Source organism: Ictidomys tridecemlineatus, chromosome 1 (genome assembly GCF_052094955.1).
Source record: "Ictidomys tridecemlineatus isolate mIctTri1 chromosome 1, mIctTri1.hap1, whole genome shotgun sequence".
Lineage (NCBI taxonomy): Eukaryota > Metazoa > Chordata > Mammalia > Rodentia > Sciuridae > Ictidomys > Ictidomys tridecemlineatus.
This window is the reverse complement of record NC_135477.1, coordinates 243,832,012-243,847,966: the sequence shown is the minus strand read 5'-3', so window position 1 is coordinate 243,847,966 and position 15,955 is coordinate 243,832,012. Positions and strand designations below refer to the sequence as shown.

The 15,955-nt window shown below is 42.5% G+C and overlaps 1 long non-coding RNA gene across 1 annotated transcript in view; it reads right to left on the bottom strand.

Moving 5' to 3' along the window:
• The window catches only part of LOC144366886 (uncharacterized), a 30,431-nt gene extending 22,903 nt beyond the window's left edge, over positions 1-7,528 (bottom strand). Inside the window, exon 1 of the long non-coding RNA XR_013426049.1 lies at positions 7,398-7,528. This is a non-coding gene — a long non-coding RNA (uncharacterized LOC144366886). The remainder of the gene's footprint in view (positions 1-7,397) is intronic.
• Positions 7,529-15,955: the final 8,427 nt, after the last annotated feature.

The window sequence follows — 15,955 nt, the reverse complement described above, 5'->3', positions numbered from 1 at the left end:
ACTATCTTCCATATTTTTTAATGAGAATATGAAAAAGGAGACATAGAGATTTAAATCTTCTTTTTTTTTTTAGTGTTTTATCATCAAACTTTTATTGAGCATCTGTTTGATATAAATCACTCAGCTAGATGCCAATTTATATTAAGGCATGTGCAAAAAGGAAGGGCAAGTAATGTAGTGAAGCAAACTGCAGTTCTCAGAAGCAAGTGGTGACTGGTTGGGTGTTGAGAAGTAAGAGAGAGAGGTGGGATGTGATGGAAATGGTATTGGTGACAGATCCAGGTCTTCCAGCACAGAGACTTCAGCTTGATTGCGATGGGTTTGGACATCAGAGCCATCAACTAGGCTGTAAAATTATCTCTGAACAACCCCTAGGCATAGGCTCCTTACCTAGAGATTTGTAATGGACCATCTGTTAGGTTCAACTGCTCAGAACCATTTCTCTCCCTTTTTTTGGTAGCAGCACCTGATTTTCCTTTCCAAGTCTTCTTTTCCTGATCCTAGATGATCTACAAGGGGATGCTAATTATAGCCTCTATTAGATATATTCTAGATCTTGCCTTTCAAGATCCTGTCTCCTGCCTCAGTCTGGCTGGGCACAAAATCACGAGCCACCACACACCTTGTAGATTCAAACAGCAATTCTTTATTTCCAAACTCACACCGGCACTCTACACACGTTCTGGGCCAAATCCACGTATTCCACCAGGCTCTTATCAGCAGGATACGCCCTATTCCCAGCAGGGTACACCTTAAACCTGGAACTGCCCTAAACCCAAGGAGCAGGATACTCCCTAAAACCTGATCCGCCCTAAAACCGGATCCACCCTGGTCCTTGAGCAAGGTCACCTTACTCAAGCATACATGCAATGTCACTGCAAATGTCCAAGGCAAGTCCATTTCCACGAGTCCTTCCTCTAAGCAACATGGGGTACGCTGGCAAGGAAATTGTCATACCTACTTGGCTAATGGCTCAGCAGTCTCCAACTGCTTGGCCTGCATGAATTAACCAATGAGCCCCATTCCTTCTGGATTCCAGTTGGGTATGACCATTTAGAGGCCAGAGATTGAAGGAAGGCAAGAGAGTGAGGGGTGGATATCCCCCACCCACCGTGACTTCTCTGCAAGCTTAAGGACAGCCGGCTATGTTCTTTTATTGAAAGGCATAGTCTCTGTCTGGAAGCCTCTCCATCCTGATATCTCTTCTATTTCCAGAAATCTGTCCTTCCCCTTGATACTCCTGGCATCAGGATGGTAAGAACTCCTCATTGCTATGTTATCCTTAGGATACTGCACCAGCTAGGTCGTCTTCCTCAAACACTGCCAGAAACTTGTAAGTGGCTTCATGATTGCACATCTTAAAATACCTGAGTCTGGAGTGTGCATCTACTTACTGCCAGGAACTTGACTAACATACAAAAGCCTACCCACACCACACAAGTGAGTACACATCCCAGGCTGGCCCGGGTGTTTTGTAGAACTGACTATAATAGTTGATTCATGGGTTGGGTGTCCAATCTACAACAGAGCAGGTCAGAGTCCTTCCCTGATGATTTGAAGAAAGGAATGGAAGATGGTAGCTCTCTCTTTCTTCCTCCAGCATCATTAGCTGGAATAATGTAAGCATGAAGGGGTCTTTGGATGCTGTCTCTCTCCTACCCATGTTTAACAGAGAGAATGAGATTTGTTCAGACAGAAGGAAAACAGAAGACGGACAGAGAGAACTGAGGATGTCCCATCTGAGTTCCTAGTCCAGTCATTCTTGAGATCTTGAGATCTGTTCTTTGCAGTTGAGTGGACCAAAAAATTTCTTTTTTGTTTATTCTGGTTTGATTTGGGTTTCCGTGGCTGATATAAAGAATCTTGAGATATATATATATATATATATATATATATATATATATATATATATATATATATATGTATATATAATATTAATGCACTTCTAAGCTAAATGAGGACTTTGTAAAATCTTTACTAGGTCATCAGTGCTGAAGAAAAGTCTTTTTAGAAATTTTGTGATGACCCAAACTGTCTGGCTTCGTTCTGAAACATCTCTAAGGGGAATATAGTCTAACCCCTCCAGTAAAACAAATACAGGAGCAGGATACGTCCAGAAATTTGTGTTTTATTTTGAAATGGTGGAGTGTAGTTTGGACTGAAATAATGCTTCTAATGATCCTCTCCTTATGACAAAGTGTTCCTGACCTTCCTATCTGCAAGCTGCTTTCCTTTCCCCTCACCTTATCCACGAGAGCTGACCTGATAGACTCTCACAGTACGAAGCAGTAAGAACTGCCCTGTTGAGCAGAAGCAACAAAACAAACCAACAAAAGCAGAAACACTGGCATCCAAGTTGAAAATCCACATCCAAATATTGATTTTTTTTTCACTGTAGGCTTAACTTCTCAAAGATTCAGTATTTTTTTTCTGAGCATTTGAGATCAATTTAATGCCAGGAAATGAATTTATAATGGGAGGAATTTCAGCTACTTGGAGGTGCTGGTGGTGGTGGGTGAATATTCTTTTCCTTCAGTGGTGAAGAGAGTCAGGGAAGGTCTTGAAAAGGCTCATATATGGATCTACTTAACAGTAGCACCCCATGGCCATCTCTTCTTACACAGCTGACAGTCCTCCCGTTATTTGGAGGGAAGCATAAAAACTGGTGGTTGCAGACAATCTGGAACACTCAGCCAGGGCCATGAATATGCAGAGTCAGCCTGACCCCTGCCATGCATCCCTCACCCTGAAGAACTACCCTGAATGCACTGCAAGGTTGGCCTTGGGAAGCCCCTCACCAGAAACCTCCCACCTCCCCTCCAACTGCAGGGAGCCATATTCCCAGAGCAACACGAAAAGGTCCAGAAAATGTTTTCTGTCATAACTGCACAGTCAGAAAAGTAAAAAAAAAAAAAAAAAAAAAAAAATCTCCTAACAGTTCAAGAAATTCCCCAAAGACCAAGTTGGCAGCACCAGCAGAGCAAGCAGGGATCTTCTTGCTTCATCCTGTATCATTTTTACCCCTTTAGCCAAACTTCCACATCACAGTGCTTTCTCAGAAAAGCATGGCGTTAGCCCTAGACAGGCCAGCCTCTTGCAGTTCTGGAAAGCACCAGTTTCTCATTTTCAATCCTGCTCACCCACCTGTGATTTATCTCTGACCTTCCTGGAGTCTGCATCCTCCTAAGGGAAAGGAGGACATGTGGGAGCCATGATAATTTTTGTCCCCATGTATGCGGATACTTAACTCCACAATTTTTTGTTTGTTTGTTTGTCTGTTTTTGGTGCTGGGGATTGAACCCAGGGCCTTGTGCATTCAAAGCAAGCATCCTACCAACTGAGCTATATCCCCAGCCCTCACAAGTTTTGTTTTAATGGTGCTGCTTCACAAACACAGTTTAAACATGCCATGTAGGTACTTTTATATTCTGAACATGGCTCCTTAAGGAAAGGGTCATTCTGCTTCTTCCTTTGCAGGCCACAATGACAGTGGGCACCTTCTATTTCTCTTTCTTATGTGGTTGACCACACACTCTCAATCCTAAAGCTAGACGTTCTAATTAGCTTTGAGATTTTGGGGACATTGCTTATTTTCTGTGTGCTTCAATTCCATCATTTATAATAAAGAGGAGAGAGGTGTTCAAGCACCATCTTGGGTCCTGAAGTTTTTATCTTTCCTCATAAACTTGCCAAATGACCTGGATTAATACTTCCCTTGTTTATGCAAGTCAACATTTATTTTATTAGGTTTTTTCTTTTCTAAACAGAAATTTCTTTAACATTTATCATTAATAATATTTTTCAGTAAGGATTTTAATAAGTCGACTAGGGGGAAGAGGGCGACCTAAACCAGATCATTGATTATGTAATCAATAAGCAAGGAGAGGGCCCCCTGGTGACTTCAGAGAATGCAGAAAGACTGGAAGGCAAACAGAACGTGACACCATTGCAAAAGGTTGGTGAGGAGGCAACACACACACACACACACACACAGAGCACTTCCCCACTGTTTCACCCCTTCCACAGCAAAACAAGCAGTGGAAATTTCCAGCACTACTGAAAAGCAATTTCCAGTTAACTCTCAGCTTCCTGCAAGGCTTTGGGGTATTTGCAGTCCACCTATAAACTTTGCTTTAGGAGTTGTAAATTTTCCATGTCCTCTTTGTCATCTGAATGCTTCCTCACTTGCTTTATGTTGGAAAATTTCCCCTCCTAATATTTAAGCTCAGTTGTCTGTTACAAAGCCCAATAATGACATCATTGGACTGAATTTTTTTTAAAATTACATTTTATGAACCCAAATCTGTGTCCCATGACTCTCAGGATTGATGCCAGTTTAGAAAAGAAAATGTTTATTTTTGAACCAATAAACAGACTTGAACAAAACATTCACAATTATTATTCAGCCTGCTTCCCTGGTGGGAAATTAAGGTTCACTAAAATTTCATTAATGGCTTTTTAAAATGTCCCCCTGTGAAGCAAATAGTACCCTGGTGGTGCAAATGGTCTGAAATTTGATTAAAAGAGTTCCTAATTTGAGCTGCTGTTGTCAAAACTTTCTGACCAAGAATTGAGGTGGAGTGAGGTGGGGGGATTCTCTGTTACTTCTGTTTTTCTTGGAATTTGATAATGATAATCAACCCCCTCAAAACTATTAAAAATGATAATAATTGAATTTGACTATCTGCAAATAACTGTACTAAGTACAAGGTAGGTAGTATTATTCACATCCTTATTTTACTTTTGAGAAAACCGGAATTTAGAGAGGCCAAGTAACTTACTTTTAAAGTAATACAAGTGCAAAACTTGGATTTGAATCCAAGTCATGTTAAGGCCAGAGACTGAGTTCTTAACCTGCTGCACTGTTCATATGGAAAACCTTTTTGTGGGGGATGGGGGGTTTATCAAGTAATAGATTTCCATCACCTAGTCTCCTCAATACTTACAAAGCATAAGAGAAAATGCTCAGATTACATAAAAGTCAGGCTACTGAAGCCTGAGAGGAACCAGGGAACTTCTTAGATAAAGATGCACTGGAAACGGTAGGCCTCAGGACTCTTGCCATCAGAATCACATTTATAGACAACCATTCTTGCATGTGGTGAGCAAAACCTCAGAACAGACATAGGTGGTCCCAGCATTGAACAGGCAGACCCAAGGACAACAGGTCTGAAAGTAAGTAGTAAACATCTGTATAGTTCACCAGGTACACTAATATTATGGTATATGACTGACAACTGATTGAGCTTCTGTTCTGATTGCTATGGATCAAGGTGATACTGATTTTTAAATATTTTTTTAAAAAGAGTGTCCATTTTAAAGAGATCACAATATCCTGAAGCCAAGAAACCCTGCAGTTAAATTTGTCTGTTGGTTATTATAGATAACTACAAACTACAAAGTTCAAGTTGACTGCTTTCTAAACTGCATATAGTTAATTCTACATTTTACTTTTTTTTTCTTCAAATAACCCTTTTTGGTGTCTTCATAAAATCCTAAGTGAATGAATTGCTTTGAAATGGAAATTGCATTTGGTTGCACGTGCCTTAGGAAAAGTCTAGAATAATTCACAAGGACAGAACAAACATGGTCACCTGATGGGTGTAGGGATGGGATAGTGGTAGGGAGTGGGAACTGAATAGAGGGCAGGGGACAGGGTTGAGTGTGTGACATTTCACTGGTTATCTTTTTTAATTTGTCAATTTTTTGACCCATGTGAATGTGACATCTCTTTGAAAAAATAAGCCAACCCATAGCCACTTTTCAATAACTATTTTTGAAAATGCATAGACATCCCTAGAAGGAGGATATTTAAGAGAATCATAGAGTTCACCTTCTGGGCGGTGGGAATGGAAGGTGGCATTCTTGTTACTCAATCACCTATGGGGTACTTTTATTTCTGTGCCCTGTACATGTATTATATGTTCATAAAACAAATAGAATAATAGTAGTGATCCCAAACTAGAAAGACCCTTCTGATGACTGAAGTGAAGGGTCAGGAGCAGAAGCAAGCAAGGAGGACTCTGGCCCTCAGCAAAGCCTGTTCCCCCTCATACTGGAAGATCCTTCCTGGCCTGAAGTGTAGCACCACCTTCCTGTGGCAACTGCCTGAATCTCCAACATGACCTTCACTTATTTTAGAAATGGTTTCCTTCTTGTTTTTCTAGGAAGGATCACATATTAACCTTTGGTGACCATTTACTACCTGTAAACACAAAAATGACACAATGGAAAAATTCCAAGAAAAACAGAAGTAACAAAGAATCCCCCACCCCACTCCACCTCAACTCCTGAGTTTGTACGTGTGTGTATTTATGGGAGAAGAAGAGGTCTCAGCACTTTTGCATCTCAGTTTTCCAAACTTTTCTCCACTCCCATGTGACCATCTCCAAGCAAAAGAGTTGATCAGATTATTTTAAGGACAGGTTTAAAACAGGATGGAAGGAGCAAAGATCACAGTGAGGAAGGGTCCATCAGGAGAGAGAAAGCTCAAAGAGAGAGATGGCTCATTTTGGGTAGATCAACTGTACTGAATAGAGTAACTAGAAGACAAGGTGCACCCATTCTTTGGTCAATAGGGCAAGTCAATTCTGTGTGTTGTGGGAGGTCGTCTGTGGAGGCCAGCGCTGTGTTTAATGACAGGTAGAGAAGGGGTAGAGAAGGCTACCCACACCCAGGACATCTGCAAACAGGTCCCTGGCCCAGGAGGAAGGAAGCAGCGGGCAGAGAATTAGTAATGATCAAAGTTGTCCTGAAACATCCTTGTGCCAGAGTTGAGGTTGACAGTAATTTAAATACCTAAGAATCTAAAAATTTTTTTCTCAAATTCTAGATGATCTCGTTTTTTAATTCAGGGACTTAAGAATTTTAACAGGAAATAGTGATTTTTTTTTTAAAGGCTCAGCTTTCCAAACTGGCAGGAGAGTGTGTACCTTCCACAAAATGTACTGGATTTCTCTTTAAGTGACTTAATTTTACACTGGAGAATAAGAAGGGGAAATAGGAAAACAAGCCTCCGCTGAGTAATGTGAAATATTTCTTTCTATTCACATTTAACTATTTCCATTAAATCAAATGTTCCATCCTTCCTTATATACAGCATGTGCCATCATGCAACCCCCCAATTTTCTCACCCTTGTTTCCTATGTTTCCATACCAAGCAACCCCAATATAACCTTGGTTTCTTCACTGCCTCTAAAAGCACACTTATTCATATCTGCCACCCATGTCCTCTTCTTGCCTTTTGATCTGTTCAGCATCTTCCCTCAAGGACTAAGCCAAATCCTAATTTCACTGTTCTCAAGCAGTTAAGCCTTTTTGAGTCTCCTAGAAATAACGCATCATTTTTGTATCACGAAGGAAGCACAGGTGTGTCTCCATCTAAGATTCCTACATACCTGCATGGACAGGTGGGTAGGTCTCATTTGCATGAACCAAAAACATGTTGCTCAAGAGAAGAGAGCAGGAGTCTCCCAGTAAAGGCATGTCCAGGTTAGAGTCCAGGCAGACAGACAAGCTTGGCTAAGCCTTAGGCTCCAGAGGGGAGGGGCAAAGTTGAGTAGGTTGCCAAGTCTGCCGTTCATACTTCTCCCTGGCCCAGCTCCACCTCCAGAACTCAGGGCTGAGTCTTCACACCGAGTGGCTGTTAGTGAAGAGATGGTATGTTGAAAATGTATTATGACAATGAGGTGCAAGTGACTTTCCTATAAGATTCCATAAGTGGAGTATAAAACAAAAGGTGCCGAGAGGCATTTGGGCCGTGCTTTTCATTTAACATCCCAGCATTGTAGCATTTTGAGGACTTCTGGCCATCCGTGGGAGCAATTCCTTTAGGGGAGGGGAATAGTGATACTGGGTACTAGTTGTGGTAGGGTCCAGAAGGAAGGGTTGTCAAACAAAACGCAGGTACCCAGTGAATTTCAAATAAACCACAAATAACATTTTGGTATAATTCTCATACAGCATACTTAAATTAAAAATTATGAATAATTTATCTGAAATTCACATTTAACTGGGTGTCCAGGACTTTTATTTGTAAGTCTAGTAACCCATAAGGGACAGAGATGGCTGAAAGAAAATAGAGTGTCCGATAATTCTTGACAGAACCTGGAGCAGGGACTCCTAATGTGAGACTTAGGAAGTTGGTGGTCTCCCTATCTGAACAAAAAAGACTTTGCGCTAAGTACTGCCCCATGGAGTCCTTGAGAGTCATATTTTTATACTCACTGTTGTGGAAAGCCCAACCTGAAAGCTTATAATGACATTACAGAGTGGAAACAGTTCTAATAAAAGTATATGCACAAGAGCTATTGAGACTATTCAGAAAGAGGCACAGGTTGAAGAAAGTCTTGAAAGAAAGAAGAAAGGTGTTTCTCCTTATCTTCCTCCCCGCCCCCCTCCTTCTTTTGGTGCCAGGGATTGAACCCAGGGGTGCTTAACCACTGAGCCACATCCTCAAGCCCTTTTTTAATATTTTTATGTAGAGACAGGATCTCACTAAGTTGCTTAGGGTCTCACTATGTTGCTGAGGCTGGCGTTGAGCTTGTGATCCTCCTGCCTCAGCCTACCAAGCAGCTGAGATTATAGGCATGCACCACCATGCCCAGCAAGGAGAGTGTTTAATAGAAAAGTCAGGGGAGAACACTCCAGACAAGTGGGTGGTGTGTACATAAGCATTTTGTTGGCAAAATCCTCCCACTCGGTGTCTTCTGGAGAATTAATCAGTACAGTTATGCTGTAGGCCTTTATAGGATGGGGGCTGCTTTTTTGATGCCTTTAAGCAAAACAATGTAGCTAACTATAAAATTAAATTAAATCTTAGAAAAACTATAGCTCGTAGCCAACAGTGGGAGCATCTCCCAAGTTTCCTGCTGGAAGTAACACACACAATTTGGTGATATGAGAAAGTGGAAGAGTTTTGAAGTTCTTCCCATGTCCCTCATCTTTCCATCCTTCCCAGAATCCTCTAGGGCATCAGACTCCTTCCCTGGCTCCACTCTGCCCATTCTCCTGTCCATGCTGGGGGGTTGTATGTGTTCTGAGCATGGGGAACTAGGCAGTATCCTCTGCATCCCCTATCTATTTCCTCTTGAGGCTGACTGCACTAGAGTCCAGAGACAGCTGAGATCCACAGCTTTCTCCCCAGATACCTTTCTGAAGAGGATAACCCTTTTTGTAAGTCCCTTTGGCTGCGGCTTTCAGACATCAGTCTGGGGCTCCTGGGACCAGACCACAGAGGCTTCCTGCCCACAACCCCGCTATTCAGGAAGATGTTTGCTTATGTGTTTGTTTTCACCAGATCCCTGGAGATACCCCGGGGGACCTCAGATAACTGATATTGGGAGGGATCATTGTGGTCTCCAAAAGCAAAAGTTTGAGTTGCAGAGGGGCACCTGCCTGCCAACACTCTCCCTGGGATTTCCCTTGCTCCATCAGTTAGACCCTTGCTCTGTGTCACTTGGGGAGGATTAAAGAGTCTACCATGTTTCCCTCTTCTACAATCTGTTCTAGAAATTAGTACAGGTTTCTAGGTTTATACTCTGATTCTGCTGCCTCTTCAAACTTTTTCTTCCAAGTACCACGAATACTAACATTCTCCTCATATTTATGTCTCTTCAAATAATTCCTCGAAATGTACCCAAATAGCTCAGGAGAGTCAGGAAATCCAGAAGCTTGCAGGCCTGCCTTTTGGTTTGGATCGTGCCTCTCTTCACCCATTGTGTGCCCTTGAATAGGACACGACTTTTCTAAGCCTGTTTCCCCACCTGTGAAAGTGATGTATTCTGGTCTGGTCCCCCTTCCTGTGGGGAGTGGATGAAGTTACATATGTCATAGTGACATGAGATGGATTCAATAGGTCAGAAGGGCCTTGTCATCAGGCATCTAATCAAAAGAGTTAATCACACAGACATTGAAGCCAGATGGCCATTTCTCCTCTAGCAAATGAGGATAATAAAGCTATGGCCTGAAAACTCTAAAATCATGAAATTTCAGAAAACTAATTTTTTTTTCTTAAGTGGGGTGCCCAAACTTATTTGGTAGCAAGATCGATGTGAAAATTTCATAGTCTCTGTCTAGACCACTTGCTACAGAAATGTCAATGTGCTTTATATAGTACATATACTGGTTTTTTTTTCTAAAATATGGAAATTCAGCATTAGAAACACTTTTGGGCTTAAAGATTTTGGATATAGGACTGTGAACCTTTGTGACCAAACTCTTAGTACGGCTGTGGGGATTAAGTAAGTTGATTCAGGTAAAGCTCTGAGACTAATGCCTGGCCCGTGGTGGATGCCTAGGGGATGGTAGCCGCCATTACTAATCCCTCTGTTACATAACCTTGAGCAAGTTTCCACAATTGCTCTGGCCCTCTATTTGTGCCCTGGAACCATTAGCATCTAAAGTTCTTTCCATCTAAATACTTGCTCTGTCTTTTCAATTCTCTACCAAAATGCTGTTGAGGTTTGGAACATAGCAATCCTCCCTATACCATCCTTGAAACCCCTCCCTCTGCCTCCTCAGTGGTTGGATGGCCTGCTTATAGGTGAAAGATGCTGGGAGAGTTCTCTAGAAAGAATCCCACAGGCTGAGGCACCTAGCTCACTCCAACATGTCTCCTGTGGGTCGCATCACAGGAATCCCATATGTGTGGGTGAAGCTCTGCCCTGTCTAGAAAAGCTATGTCTACCTTTTGGACCTCAGTTTCTCATAAGTGAAGCACGTCAATGAGCCTAGATGACAGAAACATGCCTTCTAGCTCCCCCAAATCCTATTTCCTGTGATGCTGCCCTGTAGGTGTTATCCCTGAGCTACAGAAGCACATTCTGAATGTCCCTGGGTAGAAGATATATGATATAAGAGGGAGAATGAAAGCTGCCTCCCTCTGGCTCTGAGGATGGTGCCTTCAGCCTGGAGCGGGGCCAAATGTAAAATATTCTGAAACTTTGTGACCATGGGAAATTGTGACCATTTCTCTAACTCCTGTGTACTGAAACTGGACTGATTGTAGGAGGATGTTGAGAGCCACAGCCCAAGGGGCCCCAGCAAACTTCCAGCTGCCAGCAAACTTCCAGCTGATGATTGGCTCACAGCGGCCCCAGAAACATCTAGCTGATTGGCTCCTCTGTGGTGATGCTCATTGGAGATGCTCATTGAGCTGTTTCCCTGCCCTTTCAGACTGCCAGCTGATGATTGGCTCACAGCGGCCCCAGCAACATCTAGCTGATTGGCTCCTCTGCGGTGATGCTCATTGGGCTGTTTCCCTGCCCTTTCAGACCACGGAGCTGCTCATTGGGGGACTTTTTTTGGCTCTGCCCACGCGACCCAGCCAATTGGCCTCAAGAGCAGGAGGATTGTGGGAGGTGGAGGCTGGTGGTTGTGAGAGAGGCTTGTGGGAAGCCGGTGGTGGCAGTTGGGCTCTGAGGGTTTTTCCTGAGGAGCTGTTTTGTTTGGCCTGTGTGGTTCTAAAAATAAAGTTCGTTTCTTTTGACAAGTGGCTCCTGAATTGTGCCCAGCCAGACTGCGGCAGGAGGAGGCTCTGAGTCATCTCACATTCAAAGAGGTCCAGTTTGGGTGTAGAGGGCTGAGGGCAAGGATGCCACCTATTGATGAAAATTAGAGGCCAGATGTCATGCTGATCAGTGCCCGGATCTGGTCCATGTACAGAGGGACCATAACAGTGGCTAGATGAGCTGATGGGGGAGCAGGAGAAGGACTTTGGGCAGTGACTGGAGTTCAGGGCAAGGTTATAGTTCAGGGGCAAGAAAAGTTAGAGAGAGGGTGATGAAGAGAGGGAAAGCAACCCAGAAGCCTTGTGCCATGCACAGGTCACCCAGAGGTGGAAAGAAGGCATATGATCTTAAAATCATGGGCTCCCAGGGTCTCTTCCCCAGGGAACCTAGTGCTGCCTTGCTGTGGCAAGACAATTAAATGACAGTCTCATCTTCCCTTTATCCTTAGGGAGAGAACCTCAATTATATTTCAAAAGCAGTGTAACTGACTTAAAACACACATAATCACCAGAATTCCCAGTTTAGTTAAGTTGTAACAAGATGGTGCTGGAACTGGTGTGAGAAAAATTGCGTCAGACTCAGTGCATTCAGCATATGTTCTTGTCCTCCATCCTCCCCTGGTTTTCTGTGTGGAACTCAGCAGGGAGTAGAAAGAGAAATGGCCTCTAGTAAGCTTGAAGCCCAAAGCCACAAACCAAGCTTGGTGGAGCCAAAGATAAAGGAAGACTAAGTCACCGCTGGTGTGAAGAGTCACAGCCCTGACTGCTCCTACCACTTGTCCTGTGAGAAAGATACACTTCTTTGGTTAATGAATTGCAGTTGGCTCTCTGTTTTATGCAAAGTCTAATCCTAAAGGACACACATACCTACATTCCAGGATTATTGTGAGTTTTAGATACATCCAGAGACCCAGAGAGTTGAGGTGAATGTGGAAGGCAGAGCTGAGCTCCTGGATTTCTGCTTTTTGTCCCATCTGAACCCTCTGTGGATGGTGGACACTTAAGTCACCGATACTCTTCTTGTCCCCCACATGATTAACTCAAGACTTAGTGGGGATGAAGGTGATCCTTGGACCACAATGGGATATGTCAGTAAATCCAGCTACAGGAAAGCAAGGCAGACATGATAACTTACTGACAATCTATCTGCACTTCTAGAAAAAGATTTTCTGCTTATGTCCTATTAGTGGTAGAGGTGTCACATAATCTTTATGTTCCAACTGCATGTTTCATCCATTCATTTCCTCACTAAGTACTTTCTGGGTGCTTATAGTGTGTCGGGCACTGTGTTAGGTGCTGAAGAAACAGAGATGGATCAAATACAGTCCTTAGGCTCAGGAATTTTATCTGGGTCCCAAGTTTTGAGAAAAAGTGGAGTCAGAAGAAGGGTTTATTTAGGTTTGATATAAAGGAGATAAATGCTCTGAATACTGAATTTGCTGTCATTTCGTATCCCTCTGATGCTACCAAACAATATATGGTAGGTTTGGGGAAATGAGGGGAATATTTTTTCAATGTAGACTGAAGTGGAAAGTTACCAGTATGTTCAGAAATAAGCTTACATAATTATGGGCTGAGGTCAGACAAACTATAGAGGGTTCTTAATTTCTAGCATTTCCTTGGGCTACAAGTAAACTACTGTTCGACCCAGGTAAAATATGCTTTGTCTCCTTAAGTGGAAAAATACCCAGACGGTGGAAATTTTATGTTGTTTACCAACAGGAAGCTGGTGCCTCCTGCACCACTCTCTGGCCAGCTATGAAGTTCGCTCAGTTCACCATTTCCAAATAGCTGCTCCTGATTGACTGGTTTTAGGGCCGTAGGATAGACTGCCTTGGAGTTTGGGTACTGGAGTCAGAACGTCTAATTTTGAATTCTAGCTCTGCTACTTACTGGCTTGTGAGAAGCCAGTAATTACTTGGCATCACGGAGTCTCAGGTTTATCAATAAAGCGGCTATTATAATACCTACCACACAGGATTAGGAAGATTAAAATAACATTATGCAAAAGATGTTCAGTGCTTGGCACAGAGTTAGAGTTTAAAACATGTTAGCTGTGGGGGGAAATGAGGGGGGAAGTAGAAGGGAGAACAGGGGACTGTCACGTGGAGGGATGACCTAGGCTGAAGCCAGTTCACGGTACTCACATGTCTCTGTCCAGACACAGCCTCGTCCTTAACAGACCCCACAGCTGGTTCAACATCTTCTCCCTCCTTCATCCCAGTCACTCGCAAGATACCTGAGAATATGGCGCTCTCAAGTAATTTAATCACAGAACTGTATTTGGGTGGTAGCTGAGGGTGGACATGTGGACAGTTCTGAAGAGTCTGTATATGAGCAGGCCGATACCTCATGGGATGAATCTGCTCTGTGAACCTAGAGGAAGATTTTTCACCATGGCCTCTCTAAGGGCATTGGTCTTGTCTCTTCAACAGAGGTGGTTATACTGACCTCATCTGATGATGGTGGGAATTAAACCAAATCTTTACATTACTTTTTATTTTATAATATTGCCTTGAAACATTATGTATCTTAAGAAGTGGTGGTGTATATATACACAATGGAATATTACTCAGCAATAAAAGAGAATAAAATCATAGAATTTGCAGGAACATGGATGGAGCTGGAGAATATCATGCTAACTGAAGTAAGCCAATCCCCAAAAACCAAAGGTTGAATGTTTTCCCTGATAAGTGTATGCTAATACATAATGGGGACGGGGCATAAGATGAGTGGAGGAACTTTTGATTGGGTAAAGGGGGGGTATGAGGGTAGGAAATATGGTGGAATGAGATGGACATCATTATCTTATGTACATGTATGATTGTACAAATGGTATGACTCTATTTCATGTACAACCAGAAAAGTGAAAAATTTTGTGCTCCATTTGTGTACAATGAATCAAAAGAGCATTCTGCTGGCATGTATAACTAATTAGAACGCCCCAAAAGGTGATTGTACAGGACATAATTTTCTTTCTTTGGAAGGTCATGCTGAACCTCCCTTTAGTTTTGCACTGTTTCTAGGAGTGGTGGTGTTGAGACACAAGGATGAGGATAAGCTGTTGGTGTGCGGTTCAGCTGGGCTCAGGTCCCGTGAATATCTGAGGCTTCCCTACAAGATACCCGTTGAGAGCCAATTTAAGCCTGCTTAGATTTTGGCTGTATCTCGTGAGCAATGTGGGCAGCAGATGAAATTCCTCCTGGAAGGAATATTCATCCTTTATCCTGTCACTAACTTAGAGTGAAGTTTTTGATGTTTTTTTAGCTTGAAATTTTTGCCAGACTACTTTGAATTGGGAAGTCAATGAGTGGCAGCTCTGGGAGCAGGGGCATATGCTCAGATATTGTTAGACCATCAGGTAATTGATTTGCCTGGTAGGAACCCCATGCTTATCAAGTCAGGAAACAAGTAAGCAGTTTGCAAAGAAAGATTCAGACAAAGTGGAGCCAGGCAAAGCCTCTTTCTGGGAGAGTAGATAGACAGCAGGGCTTAACAGGGAGAGCAACACCTGGGTTCAAAGCCTGGTACCAAAAAGAACCCCCGCAAAACCAACAAACAACCCTCCCCCATTTTCACAGAAGCTTCTCCAAGGTCCTAATCCTAAGCCACACTGTTTCTCTTCTCCTTTGCTATCAACTCTACATCTTGTTTCTGTTGTTGCCACTTTCTCAACCTGGTAATTGAATATCTTTTTATTCGTTTAACACATCAGAGCAAGATGTGAGCAGCTACACTGGCTTTGTAATTATCACATTCCTGGTGGCCTAAGAATGTCACCTCTGCCTCAGTCATGCGCAAAGGGACCTAGGTTATCAGTGAGTAGTGTAAGGATAGAGTCATTCATGGATTTTTTAAAAAACAAATGGCTAGTGAACACCTATCATGTGTTAGATACTGAGGATAAGGTTGTGAATAAGACAGACCTGAATACTGCCCTATAGATACAAATTACAGTAGCAAACTTATCAAAGCTAAGGACAGGAGCTAGGGATGTAACTCAGTTGGAGAGCATTTGCTTAGTGTATATGAGGCCCTGTATTCAATCCTCAGCACTGCAAAAATATAAAAAAATAAAACAAAAACAAATTGAGGCTAAGGACAATCTCAATAATAACAACCTTATCAAGGCTAAGAACTGTCTCAGCCACAACAGAACTGGCACCCAAGGATCTTTTTATGGTCAAGAGCTAGGAGTGTCTAACATGCAATAAAGATAAACCCCTAGCTATATGTCTAACGTGGTAGGGACAGTAACAAATGACTGTGTTTTATATTAGTTTGAGCTTTAGAAGAAAGACATAAAAGACTGTGGAAGAAGAGATAAAATATTTCCACAACAGGGATCCTGTAGGGGACATTAATCACCATGTGAAAAGCACAGTTTTAGTTTGCATTGCTATGAGAAAACATCTGAGGCTTGTAAATTGTAAATTAAAGGGGTTT